This window comes from Protopterus annectens, chromosome 2.part0 (genome assembly GCF_019279795.1).
Source record: "Protopterus annectens isolate FY-2018-M chromosome 2.part0, PAN1.0, whole genome shotgun sequence".
NCBI classification, from domain to species: domain Eukaryota; kingdom Metazoa; phylum Chordata; order Ceratodontiformes; family Protopteridae; genus Protopterus; species Protopterus annectens.
In genome coordinates, this window is record NC_056728.1 from 1,253,308,465 (window position 1) to 1,253,323,407 (window position 14,943).

At 44.4% G+C, this 14,943-nt stretch overlaps 1 protein-coding gene across 3 annotated transcripts in view; it reads left to right on the top strand.

Annotated features, from left to right (window-relative positions):
* Positions 1 to 14,943, top strand: part of FIP1L1 (factor interacting with PAPOLA and CPSF1) — a gene marked incomplete in the record, with an annotated part of 1,650,449 nt that overhangs the window by 691,829 nt on the left and 943,677 nt on the right.

Here is a 14,943-nt window from a genome sequence, read left to right on the forward strand (position 1 = left end):
GAACATTCTGGGGCTTGAAAAAGCATGCCCTGTATGTTGTTTTTTTCTCTGTGGGATGAATAGGTGTAAAATTACCTGTTTTCATTTTGTGCCGTTTCGCGGTCTTGAGCAATTTCATCCATTTAAGGCAAACCTATGCATTTCTTCTCTTGCTCAAGAGCACCATTGTCAAGTTCATCACCACCCTAAGAGAGACTGCTGATTTGGATGTTCCACTGAGATGAAGAGGTACTTGTTTCTTCCTGTTTCGTGCTTTCACCGTAACAGTTCTTTATCTTCATTTGTGCTTTTCACGGAGGCTTAATTTTTATAGAGTTTAAAGAAGCATTATTATTTTTGAAAGTATAATGATTGTCTTGCTTTTTGGACTGATAGTTGAGCTATGTTTCTACAGGACACTGTCCAAAGCATTTCTTTTTGTTTGGGACTCTGGGAATGCATTTTGTCCTGAGGCGTTCGGGCATATGTAAACGTTGAACAGTATCTTTGCTGAACTCAATGTGTATAGTTGAATATATCATTTAGACCAACTATCTGTTTCCTCTGAACATGTAAGAAATATGAGACTTATGAATTAGTCTTTCATGTAGGTTGCTGTTACACTGCTGGGTCTTCTGCAGAAAGCCTGAACTGGCCCAACTTCAAGAGCTCAGCATCCTTCCCCCTTCAGGCTGGGTGGGTATCTGCCCCTTAAGAGAGTCATTGTATTACATTTATAAAGCTGATGTCTGCCTGCACCATTTTAGATCTTTCTTGCCACAGTTCACAGCACATTTATCTTGTTACTCATTTACACTGTCTTTCATTGTTGGAGTAATAACTCCTTTGGATTTCCTACTGTGGAAGCCTGTGGCTGGTCTAAAAATCAGATTTTTTAATGAAATATTGAATGCCTTGCCCTCCAAAATCAGGGTGTAAGGGTCAGCAATTGGCACCATTTTCACAATTTGTTTGCTGTTGGATCCTAACACAGATCCACTGTGCTGGTCTGTTGAAAACTGAAGTTTGAACTGTGATCAATCTAAGTACCCCAAAAGGGGACTCTCTTTCTGTATTTTGTGTAATGTATGGTTAGCTATTAGTTGTCAAGACCAGTACTTGTGTGGAAGACCAATACTTCACTGGGACTTCTACACTGTCCTTTTTGCCTGAGCACAGTGTGCTCAACTGTCTTCACTTTGCTTTAATTTTCAGACTAATAAGCATTGGGCTGAATCCCTGTAAATGTAAAAATTATCTAGAAAAGGAGAGGATTGTCAGGGACCCACCCTTATTATCGTATCTGCTGGTCAAGTTCTATCACATAGCCCCCCCCCCCCCAATTGTAAGAAGTGGCATCTGAAGCAGATGAAGGTTGCAGACAGGCACTCTGTTTCTGACCGACAATCACAAGCCGGAGTGGACTAAGGATGAGAGACACTAGTAACACTCTTGGAATCAGATATGCCATCTGTCCCCCTCAACATCTGCTTGGGCCAAACGACTTGTGTCGTCAGTAAGGGCTTGGGATCATTGTGTAGGTCCAGGCTTCTGACATCCATACTAAATTTTATTGAAGCAGAAGGTGCAATTCTTTAACAGAGGGAGTTTCAGCTTAGTGGACACAGGCCTTGTTTGCCCACCTGCTGCCAGGGATTAGTGCATCTGATGCCACACCCTAAGCCATATCCAAGTCTGAACTAAAGAAGTATTGCACAAGGGCCAACAATCACAACACCTGGAGGGCAGACTGCTTATGTTAATCATTCCCATTTCCTCGATGGCATTTCAGGTTACCTACCAATGTAACCCAGTACTGACCAGCTTTCAAAAGCTCAAACTTCCCTCACTTTTACTCACTCTCTCTTGTTTCCCTGTGACAACTGATTTACTGAGCATATCCTGAGAGGGAAGCCATCAGCTGTCAGAGGAAATGAGTGTTCAATCATTTTCTGCCATTCAAAGCAGAAAGTCCTCTGATTCTGATTTTTCTGACTTGCTGCTTAGATGAGCCCCATTTTCCAAGTATTAATCTAGCCTTTAGAATGTTCCTTTATCAAGGCTTTATGTAGAACTTGATTTTGCAGTGTTCATACAGTTTGGATGATTTTGCTACATTCAAGTCTTACATAAATGAAATTGTGTCTGATTTGACTCCAGTTTCAAGGCATATTTTGAGAGGTGTGTCTGAAAGCGCAGATTCAGTCTTGAGAAATACTGCTGATTCTGTCGTGTTAAGGTGGTACATTTGGTTATAGAATTAGAACTTTTATTTAAAAAACAAATTTTTGAATGTATCTTTAAGTTCTGCATTGGTGTTTGGGTCGTCTGTTACTCAGATTCTCAAACAATGGGATGATAGGGGCAAATTAATTCATGCAGTATCTAGGAGGATGTTCTTCGTGTTTTACTGTTGCAGTCATCACGTTATCTGCTTGCAGTAGCTCTCAGTCGGCCTGGTTAAAGTCTTTGGTCCTGTGTAGGTTGCCGTCTCATCTTCCGTGACATCGGGGTATAAAGCATGCAGCCGATGCCATTACATCAGTCTTTCTTGCCGTGCGGTGCCCGAAGCAGAAGCAGTTCACAAGTACCAGTCGGCCGACTCCTGAAATTTTCATTTGAGTTTCAGAACCGAAGTCTTCAACTAAGTTAAGTACCCCATTGGGGAAACTTTTTTCTTGCTCTAAACCAATGTCAGTAAAAGTCAGTAACTGCATTTCTTGTGGAAAGCAAATACCTCACAAAGATTTTCATTCATACTGTATTCCTTGCCTAGGCCCTGACCACAACGTACCTCGCTGTCGGTTCTGTGCCTTATCTAAGCAACGAACTATTCATCGTCGGTATATTTGCCCTTCTAAATATTTTGATACTCTGTTCAATTATCCAGATATGTCTTCGGTAAGCCATCCAACTACTGACATTTTGAAAAAACGCAAAGATAAAGACAGAGACGGACCGCCTAGGTCCAAAGCTGCCGACTACGCTTCTCCAAAGCCAGTCACCAGTTCGCCGGTACTCAGTGAGGCCCTTTCGCAGCCCCTGATACACGCTACTTCAGATTTGCAGGCCCCATTCGGTGTCCGGTATGCCACGAGATGCTTCAACTGTGGAACCTGCGGATGTCTCTACCGTGTATAGGTCCGGAGCCGCTGTGCAGGCACTGGCTTCTGAGGGTGTATTCAGGCCTACTTACTTGCATATTAAACTATCTTTTTCTTCAAGGCCTAAAATTCGAACTATGCCTAGAAAACCAACGCCCAGACTGCATGGTGTCAGGCCTCTATGCCTAAAAAACAGATAAGAATGGCTGAAGACCTTATTACTTTAATCAGGAGAAGACCAAGAGATCTAGGACTGACTTTTCTTATGATACTTCTGTCCAGGATTCTGAAATTTCTGTTTCTTCTGATGACCAGAATTTACCCTTTTCTACCTATGAGGATTCTGATGCAGAGGACTCTATTCCCTCTGCTCCCCCCCAGAGAATTTATCTTTTGGTGAAACCCTGCATACTCTGAGGGAGCACTTTCGCTGGGAAAGCAAGGATTATTCTGATTCTAAAAAGAGGCTTAGGGATTTCTTACTCCTGCCCCAGCACAGGCCTTTAGCTATCCCTCCGGTACTAGACATTGTTGATGATGCCTTTTCTGAATCCAGCTTGGCCCCTGATTCTTTACCTCCTGCTCCCAGAAAACCTGATAGATATTACAGGGTTCCTGACTCTCAAGAGTTCCTTTTTAAAAATCCTACTGCGGATCCTAAGACCATTTCACAGGGACCCAAGGGCATCAAGGCCACTACTGCCAAAAATCCTACCCCCTCTGATAGAGACTCCAGGGCACTGGATCGATGGGGTTAAAAAAGCATACACTTCTGCAACTTTGGCCATTAGGGCCTTAAACTGCCAGTTTCATATGTTAATGCATATTATTGGATTGCTTAAACAGACAATTATGTTGATTCCTGACTGTGCGGAAAATAAGGATTTGCTGGATTTAATGCATTCTGCTGGAACAGGTTGGAAAGCATACTTTGCAGTGTGGTTTTGATTCAGTTAGAGGTATCTTGCAGGGCTGCTGTCACTGGGTATGTACTTAGAAGGCATGCTTGGCTTAAGGAGCAATCTTTGCCAGATTATGTTAAAGCTAAATTGCTGGATGTTCCCTTAAGTCAGTGCTGCCTATTTGGCAACAAAGAAGAAGTTTTTAAAAAGGTGGAGGAAAAAGCTAAATCTATGCAAACTGTTAAAGATTTCCTACAAGGACAACCTCCAAGATTTAGTAGGCATTGGCCCTCTAAGAATTGGTCTTTTCCTGACTCTTCCAGGCCTTCTCAGTCCACACCCAGATCCAGCAGAACACCCAGGCTTCCTTCCCAGCGTACACACAGGACTAAGCAGTGGGGGGCTCCTACTTCCAAATCAGGGAGTAAGACTCCCCCTATGGTAAACTGTCTCAATAACTTAGCTTTAAAACTTCCAAGCACCTCTCAACTGACTACTCCTTTAGGAGGAAAGATTGCTCTGCGGGCAAAAAACTGGGAACTCATTACCCTGGACAAATAGGATGATGTTCATCGTGTTTCACTGTTGCAGTCATTACTCTTGGGTTATCCTGCAGGCAGGCTACCCACAGTCGGCCAGAATTCCAAAGTCTAGGTCTGGCGTCGGTTGCTGTCGCCTCTTCCCTGACATCAGTGCACCAGGGTTATAAAAGATGCAGCCGACGCCATTTTCTTCAGTCTTTCTTGCCGCGCGGTGCCCGAAGCAAAAGCAGTTTGCAAGTGCCGGTCGGCCGAATCCTGAGATTTTCAAGTCCGAATTTCAGAACCGAAGTCTTCATTAAAGATAACTGCCCCATTGCGGAAACTTTTTTCTTACTCCAGACCGATGTCAGAAAAAGTTAACAATTGTATTTCTTGTGGGAAGCAAATACCTCATAAGGATTTTCACTCTTACTGTATTCCTTGCCTAGGCCCTGATCACAACATTGCTAGCTGTTGGTTTTGTGCTAGATTTAACCAACGCATTATTAAAAGTCTGTTCGATTTTGCATTACATTACTTTGGCCGAAGATTTAATTATATAATGCCGTCGGAACAGCTGACAACCGAAGGTTACAAAAAAACGTAAGGAAAAGGATAGGCATCCGAGGTCCAAAACCGACGACGAGGCCTCTGCTAGGCCAGTCGCCGGTTCTCAGTCAGGCACTTCCGCAGCCCCTGGCGCCCGCTACCTCAGAGCCACAGGCGGCTTCCGACTCCCACGTGGAGCCGACTGGGCCTCTGGATACTCAAGGTATTGGACACTCGGAAATCATTCCCTCAGAAGGGTCCAGAGCCGCTGAGTAGGCATCGGCTTCTGAGGGTGTCTTCAGATCTACACAACTATATATTAAGCCATCTTCAGCTTCAAAGACAAAGACTAAAGAAGTTCTAAAGGCAAAGAAACAAGTACAGCATTCTCTTACTCGGACTTCCATCCCTAAAAAACAGATGCTCAAAATGGCCGAAGACCTAATTACTTTGATCAGGGGCTCCCATCCCCCTCCTGATAAGAGGCCTAGGCAAGAGACAGAGTATGATTCTTCTGATCAGGTTTCTATTTCCTCTGATTACTCTTCTGAACAGGATTATTCCATGCTTCCCTATGAGGATTCTGATGCTGAAGAAATCCATTCCTTCATCCTCTCCTCCTGAGGACTATTCTTTTGGGGAAACCCTGCATACCATGAGGGAGCATTTCCACTGGGAGAGCCAAGATTATTCCAAATCTAAGAAAAGGCTCAGAGACTTTCTGCAACTTCCTCAGCACAGTCCCCTTGCTTTTCCACCTGTTCTAGACATTGTAGATGATGTATTTTCAGAGTCCGGCCTGTCTCCTGACTCTACCCCATTGCACCTGCTAAGCCAGACCGATACTACAGGGTCCCAGATTCTCATAAATTCCTGTATAAAATCCCCACAGCTGACCCAGAAACTATATCTCAGGGTCCCAAAGGGGTTAAAGCTTCCACTGCAAAAAACCCTGTCCCCTCTGATAGGGATTCTAGGGCTCTAGACAGATGGGGGAAAAAGTCTACATTTCTGCTACCTTGGCTGTAAGGGCTTTAAATTGTCAGTTTCATATGCTTAAATATCAGCAATATTTAATGTCACTGCTTAAACAGAAATTGTTGACAAATACTGAATTTTCAGAGAACAAGGAATTGCAGGATTTATTGCATGCAGCTGAACAAGTGGGAAAGCATACTTTGCAATGTGGTTATGATTCACTGGAGGCCTCCTGCAGGGCCGCTGTTACAGGTTCTGTTATTAGAAGGCATGCTTGGTTAAAGGAACAGAATCTGCCTGATCATGTGAAAGTTAAATTATTAGATGCACCATTGCACCATGATACTTTATTTGGTACTAAAGCAGAAGAGGTGTTGAAAAAAATGGAGGATAAAGCAAAATCCATGCAGACAGTCAAGGATTTCTTACAGGTACAGCCACCCAAGTTTAGTAGACACTGGCCTACAAAGAATTGGTCCTTTCCTGTGTCAGACAGACCTGAAACGGGCAGATCCAGACGCCCTAGAGGCAGATCCCAGGCGCAAGCTTCATACAAGTCGAAGCATTGGGGTGCTTCTACCTCCAAAGTTGGAGAAGACAAATCACAGCCTTACAGGAAACAGTCCCAATGACTTCCCCCTGCCTGCTCCTGGCAGCATCCTTAGGGGGATAATTAGCACTTTTTTTTCTCAAAATTGGCACATTATAACACGGGACAAGTGGGTTCTAAACAGTGTCACAAGGCTACAAGTTCCATTTCCATATCCTGCCAAAGGCAAACGGATGGCCAGATCTGCCACAAATTCAATGGGCAGAGGCACAAAAACAAGTCTCATCCCCCATGGACATGGGGGCCATTCAACAAGTACCAGAGCAAGAGCAGGGACAAGGATTATACTCAAGACTGTTCTTGGTACCCAGAAATGACAAGGCCTGGAGACCAATACTGGACCTATCTATTCTAAACACATTCCTGGATATACCAAAATTCAAAATGTTAATTTTACAGCAGCTTCTGCCCATGCTGGGCAAGAATGCTTGGCTTGTGACTTTAGACTTAAAAGAGGCATACCTGCATGTCCCAATCACACAATCATGCAGAAGATACCTCAGATTCAAGGCTGGCTCAATGCATTAACAATTCTCTGCACTGCCCTTTGGCTTCTCTACTGTGCCCAGGGTCTTTACAAAGTGCCTGGCACCAGTAATTGCATTCTGCAGACAAAGAGGAATACAAATATAGCCTTACTTGGACGACTGTCTAATTCAAGCAGAGAACAAGGACATTCTTCTACAGCGTCTGGCGTTTGTGAAAAGACTTCTAACATGCCTAGGGTACACAGTCATTGAAAAGACATCAAAACTAGTACCCTCTCAAGAGATAATATTCCTGGGTGCAAGCTTAAATACAACTGCCCAGATGGCTTATCTCACGCTAGACAAACAAAGGCAACTGACTACCCATTTCAAGATGTTGTCAACAAAGGCCAAGTTATCTGCAAGAAAAATTCTGCAGGCTTTGGGCTTCATGGCATCCTGCATTCTACTAATTCCATATGCAAGACTGCATATGAGGAAACTTCAATGGTACCTAAAAAGTGTTTGGACTCAACATTGCCACAGCCTGGAGACAATAATTACTCTCATTCTCTGCCTGCAACAGGAGTTTCAATGGTGGTCGAGGGCTTCTCACCAGAACAAGGGACAGACATTCACATTACCCCCAGCCAGTCAGACACTAACAACGGATGCATCAGATTATGCCTGGGGGGGCCCACATGGCAGGAAGATGCATTCAGGGCACATGGCCCTCAAACCAAATGCATCTACATATCAATCAAAAAGAGATGCTAGCTGTTCAAAATGCCCTGGCAGCCTTCAAGGACCCAATTCATCCGGGACAACTACTGATCAAGACAGACAATACCACGGTCATGTGGTATATAAACAAGCAGGGGGGCACACATTCTTATCCCCTGTGCAGACTAGCCATGACTTTGTGGGACACAGCATTGACTTACCAAGTACATCTGCAGGCACAATTCCTGCCTGGAAAAGGAAATACTCTGGCAGACGAACTAAGCAGAAACCTCATGGATCCCCACGAGTGGCACCTGGATCCACAAGTCCTTCAGCATGATAACAAGGAAATGGGGATGCCCAGACATAGATCTGTTTGCCTCCCCTCACAACTGCCAACTAAAAAGATTCTGCACAAGGACTTATCACAGACAAGCATGGAAAATGGACGCCCTATCTTTCAGCTGGAAATATCTATCAGTCTATGCTATTCCTCCACTGCCACTTCTCCCCAAGGTACTCCTAAAAGTCAGACAGTAGAAGCCAAAGATGATACTGATTGCCCCAGACTGGCCACGCCAGTACCGGTATCCAGTCCTAAGGAATTTCTCTCAATGCCCAGCTTGGACCCTACCTCAAATACCCCATCTACTGTCCCAGCAAAACAATCAGATCCTGCACAGCCAACTCAGGACTTTAAACCTGGCAGCATGGCGGATAATGTGATATAATAGAAAACACGCCTCTCAGTAAAGCTATGATGGATGTCATTTTGGAAGCCAGAAGGCCCAGTACTAGAAAATCTTATGCTGGAAAATGGAAGAGATTCTGTGCTTGGAACCAGGCACAAGGAACTGATACAGCTGTACCAAATATTCCTCAGATTTTGCAATACTTAACTGAGATGTTGGACAAAGGCCTATGTTTTTCAACAATTAAAATTCATGCCTCTACCATTTTGGCTCATTACAATACAGAGCCACCAATCCTTTCCTCATCCTTTATTAAAGCAGTACCTCAGAGGAGTCAAAAATTTATGGCCTCCAAAGAGATCACTAATACCTGCATGGGACCTCAACTATGTCTTGGAAAAACTCACCCTGCCTCCTTTTGACCCAGCTGCTACTGCTGATAAAGTTTTTATCTTGGGAAACAGCTGTGCTCCTAGCAATAACTTCTGCAAGACGAGTTTCAGAGCTACAGGCACCTCATGGCTGTGGAACCTTTTATCATGCTTTATCCAGACAGGGTTTCTCTGAGGACAAACCCGACATTTATGCCTAAAGTGGTGTCCAGTGTGGCTCTTAACCAAACCATTCATCTGCCGACTTTTTATCCAAATCCACAGAACAAGGGAGAGAGAGAATTCTGCATTCCTTGGACGTACACAGAGAGCTTAGATTCTACTTGGACAGAACCAAAGCTTTCAGGAAGACAGAGCAATTACTAGTGGCATATTCTGCAGGATCACAAGGAAAGGCCATCTCAAAGCAGACTATTTCAAAGTGGATAGGCCACTCCATTCATTTCTGCTATTTTCAATATGGCAAGCCAATGCCTAAGGGCATTAGGCCACATTCAACCAGAGCTGCAGCCACTTCAACCAAAGACATTTTAGAGGCTGCTACTTGGAGTTCAGTGCACACCTTTACAAAGCACTATCATCTGCCACTCTACTCTTAATCCAGGGCAGGCTTTGCCACTGCAGTTCTGCAGGGCCTCATAGCCTCTCCTAATACTGTTTAGCTCCAGCCTCCCAACCATAGCTTTGGGACTATAACCAAATGTAATGACTACAACAGTGAAACAAGAAGAACATAGTACAGTTGTGTACACTTACCATAAATGTAGATGTTTGCGTGTATTCACTGTTGCAATCCAGGTTACACACCTGCCATCCCCCTTTTGTTTGCTGGAACTTCTTTCTTTCTCTGAATTGTACAACCTATGTGGTGTATTTGCTTATAGATGAAGGTCAAGTTTATATTGGTGCATGTAATTTTATATATAAATTTTGCCTACCCTTTTAGGGGACACCTGACATCTGTGGCAAGAAAAACTGAAGAAAATGGCGTTGGCTCATTCTTTTTATACCCCTGACGACCTGACGTCAGGGAAGGGGCGACAGCAGCCGATGCAGGACCCAGGCCTTTGGAATTCAGGCTGACTGAGGGCAGTCTGCCAGCAGGATTACCCAAATGTAATGACTGCAAGAATGAATACACTCGAACATCTACATTTATGGCAAGTGTACACAACTTAGCTGTCCTGGATGTTCATCGTGTTTCACTGTTGCAGTCATTACTCTTGGGTTATCCTGCTGGCAGACTACCCTCAGTCGGCCAGAATTCCAAAGTCAAGATCCGGCGTCGGTTGCTGTCGCCTCTTCCCTGACGTCAGTTAGCCACAGGTATAAAAGATGCGGCCGACGCCATTTTCTTCAGTCTTTCTTGCCGCGCGGTGCCCAAAGCAAAAGCAGTTCGCAAGTGCCGGTTGGCCGACTCCTGCAATTTTCAAATCTGAATTTCAGAACCGAAGTCTTCATTAAAGCCAAGTACCCCATAGGGGAAACTTTTTTCTTGCTCCAGACCATATCAGAAAAAGTTTACAATTGTATTTCTTGTGGGAAGCAAATACCTCATAAGGATTTTCACTCTTACTGTATTCCTTGCCTAGGCCCTGAGCACAACATTGCTAGCTGTCGGTTTTGTGCTAGATTTAACCAACCAACTATGAAGCATCTGTTCGATTTTGCATTTCATTACTTTGGCCGAAGATTTAATTATATAATGCCATCGGAACAGCCAACAACCGGAGTTTACAAAAAACGCAAGGACAAGGATAGGCATCCGAGGTCCAAAACAGACTAAGCCTCTTCTAGGCCAGTCGCCGGTTCTCAGTGAGGTGCTTTCGCACCCCCTGGCACCCGCTACCTCAGAGCCACAGGCCGCTACAGACTCCCATGTGGAGCCGACTGGGCCTCTGGAAACTCAAGGTATTGGACACTCGGAAATCACTCTCTCAGATGGGTCCAGAGCCGTTGAGCAGGCATCAGCTTCTGAGGGTGTCTTCAGACCTACACAACTGTATGTTAAGCCATCTTCAGCTTCAAAGACTAAAGCAGCTCTAAAGACAAAGAAACAAGTACACCATTCTCCTATTCAGACTTCCATGCCTAAAAACAGATGCTCAAAATGGCTCCCATCCCCCTCCTGATAAGAGGCCTAGGCAAGAGACAGAGTATGATTCTTCTGATCAGGTATCGATTTCCTCGGATTCCTCTTCTGAACAGGATTACTCCATGCTTCCCTATGAGGATTCTGATGCTGAAGAATCCATTCCTTCAGCCTCTCCTCCTGAGGACTATTCTTTTGGGGAAACACTGCATACTATGAGGGAGCATTTCTACTGGGAGAGCCAAGATTATTCTGAATCTAAGAAAAGGCTCAGAGACTTTCTGCTTCATCCTCAGCACAGACCCCTTGCTATTCCACTTGTTCTAGACATTGTAGATGTATTTTCAGAGTCCGCTCTGTCCCCTGACTCTCTACCCCCTGCACCTGGTAAGCCAGACAGATACTACAGGGTCCCGGATTCTCATAAATTCCTATATAAAAACTCCGCTGCCGACCCAGAAACTATGTCTCAGGGTCCCAAGGGGGTTAAGGCTTCCACTGCAAAAAAACCCTGTCCCCTCTGATAGGGATTCTAGGGCTTTAGACAGATGGGGAGAAAAAAGTTTACACTTCTGCCACTCTGGCTGTAAGGGCTTTAAATTGTCAATTTCATATTCTTAAATATCGGCAATATTTAATGTCACTACTTAAACAGAAAATGTTGACTAATACTGAATGTTCAGAGAACAAGGAATTGCAGGATTTATTGCATGCAACTGAACAAGTGGGAAAGCATACTTTGCAATGTGGTTATGATTCACTTGTTAAAGGAACAGAATCTGCCTGATCATGTTAAAGCAAAATTATTAGATGCACCATTACAGCATGATACTTTGTTTGGTACTAAAGCAGATGAGGTGTTGAACAAAATGGAGGATAAAGCAAAGTCCATGCAGACAGTCAAGGATTTCTTACAGGTACAGCCACCCAGGTTTAGCAGGAACTGGCCTTCTAAAAATTGGTCCTTTCCAGTGTCAGACAGACCACAAAGAGGCAGATACAGGCATTCCAGAGGCAGATCTCAGCCCCAAGGCTCATACAGGCCTAAACAATGGGGTGCTCCTACCTCCAAAAGCGGAGAAGACAAATCACAACCTTACAGGAAACCGTCCCAATGACTTTCCTCTACCAGTTCCAAGCAGTTTTCTTTTGACAGCCCCCTTAGGGGGAAAACTAGCACTTTTTTCATCAAATTGGCAAATGGTTACCCAAGACAAATGGGTCCTGAACATAGTGTCCCAAGACTACAGGTTCCATTTTCACACTCTACCAAGGTCAAAGGGCATGCCAGACCTGCCACACAATCAATGGGCAGAGGCACAAAAACAAATTACAGCCCTCATGGACATGAGGGCCATTCAGCAAGTACCACAACAAGTGCAGGGGCAAGGATTTTACTCCAGACTTTTCCTAGTACCCAGGAAGGACAAAACCTGGAGACCAATTCTGGACCTGTCTATACTAAATATGTTTCTGGAAGTCACAAAATTCAAGATGTTGATTCTACATCAACTACTGCCCATGCTGGGCAAGAGGGCTTGGCTCGTAACTTTGGACCTAAGAGGCATACCTGCATGTCCTAATCGGACAATCTTGCAGAAGATACCTCAGATTCATAGCTGGCTCAATGCATTACCAATTCTCTGCACTGCCCTTTGGCTTATCTACTGCACCCAGGGTCTTTACAAAATGCCTGGCACCTGCAGACAAAAAGGAATTCAAATATATCCCTACTTGGACGACTGCCTAATTCAAGCAGAGAACAAAGACACTCTTCTAAAGCATCTGGCGTTTGTAGAAAGATTACTAATTGGCCTAGGGTACACAGTAAACGAAAAGAAATCAAAACTAGTGTCCTCTCAAGAGAGAATATTCCTGGGTGCAAGCTTAAATACAACTGCCCAGATGACTTATCTCACGCCAGGCGAGCAAAACAACTGACTATTTACTTCAAGAAATTGGCAACAAAACCCACTTATCTGAAAGGGAAATCCTGCAGGCCTTGGGTTTCATGGCATCCTACATTCTACTAATTCCATGTGCCAGACTGCATATGAGGAAACTACAATGGTATCTGAAAAGTGTTTGGACTCAGCATTGCCACAGCCTGGAGACAGTAATTGCACGCATTCCCTGCCTACAGCAGGAGTTTTGATGGTGGGCAGAAGCCTGTCACCACAACAAGGGTCTGCCATTCAGTTTCCCCACAGTCAGACAGACACTGACAACGGATGCATCATATGGCAGGAAAATGTATTCAGGGCATATGGCCTGCCAACCAGATGCATCTTCACATCAATCAAAAAGAGGTGCTAGCTGTTCAAAATGCCCTGACAGCTTTCAAGGACCTGCTTCATCCAGGACAGTTACTGATAAAGACAGACAACACTACGGTCATGTGGTACATAAACAAGCAGGGAGGTACACATTCCTACCCCCTCTGCAGACAAGCAATGACCTTATGGGACACAGCATTGGCTTTTCAAGTTCACCTGCAAGTACAATTCCTGCCAGGAAGAACAAATACTCTGCCAGATGAACTAAGCAGAAACCTCATAGATCCCCACGAATGGAAACTGGATCCACAAGTCTTCAGCATGATAATAAGGAAATGAGGATGCCCAGACATAGATCTATTTGCCTTCCCTCAACTGTCAATTGCAGAGATTTTGCACAAGGATTTGCCACAAACAAGCATGGAAAGTGGACGCCCTATCATTCAGCTGGAAAAACTAACAGTGTATGCCCCCCCCCCCCGCCTCTCCTTCTCAGAGTACTCCTAAAGGTCAGACAAGAGAAGCCAAAAATGATTCTGATTGCAGCAGACTGGCCACGCCAACACTGGTACCCAAATCCTAAAGAGCTTGTCTCAAGGTCCAGCATGGATATTGCCTCAAACTTCTCACTTGCTGACCCAACAAAGCAATCAGATCCTGCACAGCCAACTCAGGACCTTAAATCTGGCAGCATGGCGGGTAATGTAGCCATTCAGAACACTCCTCTTTCAAAAGCTGTTGTGGGTGTTATATTGGAGGCCAGGAGGCCCAGTACCAGAAAATATTATGCAGAAAAATGGAAGAGATTATGTGCTTGGAACCAGGAACAAGGCATTGACACATCTGTACCAAATATTCCTCAGATTTTACAATACCTAACTGAGATGCTGAACAAAGGCCTTTCTTTCTCATCAATTAAGATTCATGCCTCAGCCATTTCTGCACATTACAATATGGAACCACCTATCTTTTCTCATCCTTTAATAAGGCAGTATCTCAGAGGGGCCAAAAACATTAGACCTCCAAGGAGAGCACCAATTCCGGCTTGGGACCTCAGTTATGTTTTGGAAAAACTCACACTGCCTCCTTTCGAGCCAGCATCAACAGCAGATATAAAATTCTTATCCTGGAAAATAGCTCTGCTCCTAGCTATAACCTCTGCAAGGCGAGTCTCTGAGTTACAAGCACTCATGGCTGTGGAACCTTTCATCATTTTTCATCCAGACAGGGTTTCTCTGAAGACAAACCCTACATTTAAGCCTAAGGTGGTGTCCAGTGTGACCCTCAACCAAACCATTCATTTGCCTACCTTTTACCCAAATCCACAGAACAAGGGTGAGAAAATTCTGCATTCTTTGGACATGCACAGGCAGTTGGCGCTTCTATTTGGACAGAACTAAAGCTTTTTGAAAGACTGAGCAATTTTTAGTGTCATTTGCTGCAGGATCACAAGGAAAGGCCATCTCAAAACAGACCATTTCTAAATGGATAGGCCATTGCATCTGTTTCTGCTATCTTCAACATGGCAAATCAGTGCCTAAGAGCATTAGGCCTCATTCCTCCAGAGCAGCAGCCACTTCACCAGCTTTCCTCAGAGGAGTACCAACCAAAGAAATTTTAGAGGCTGCAACTTGCAGTTCAGTGCACACCTTTACAAA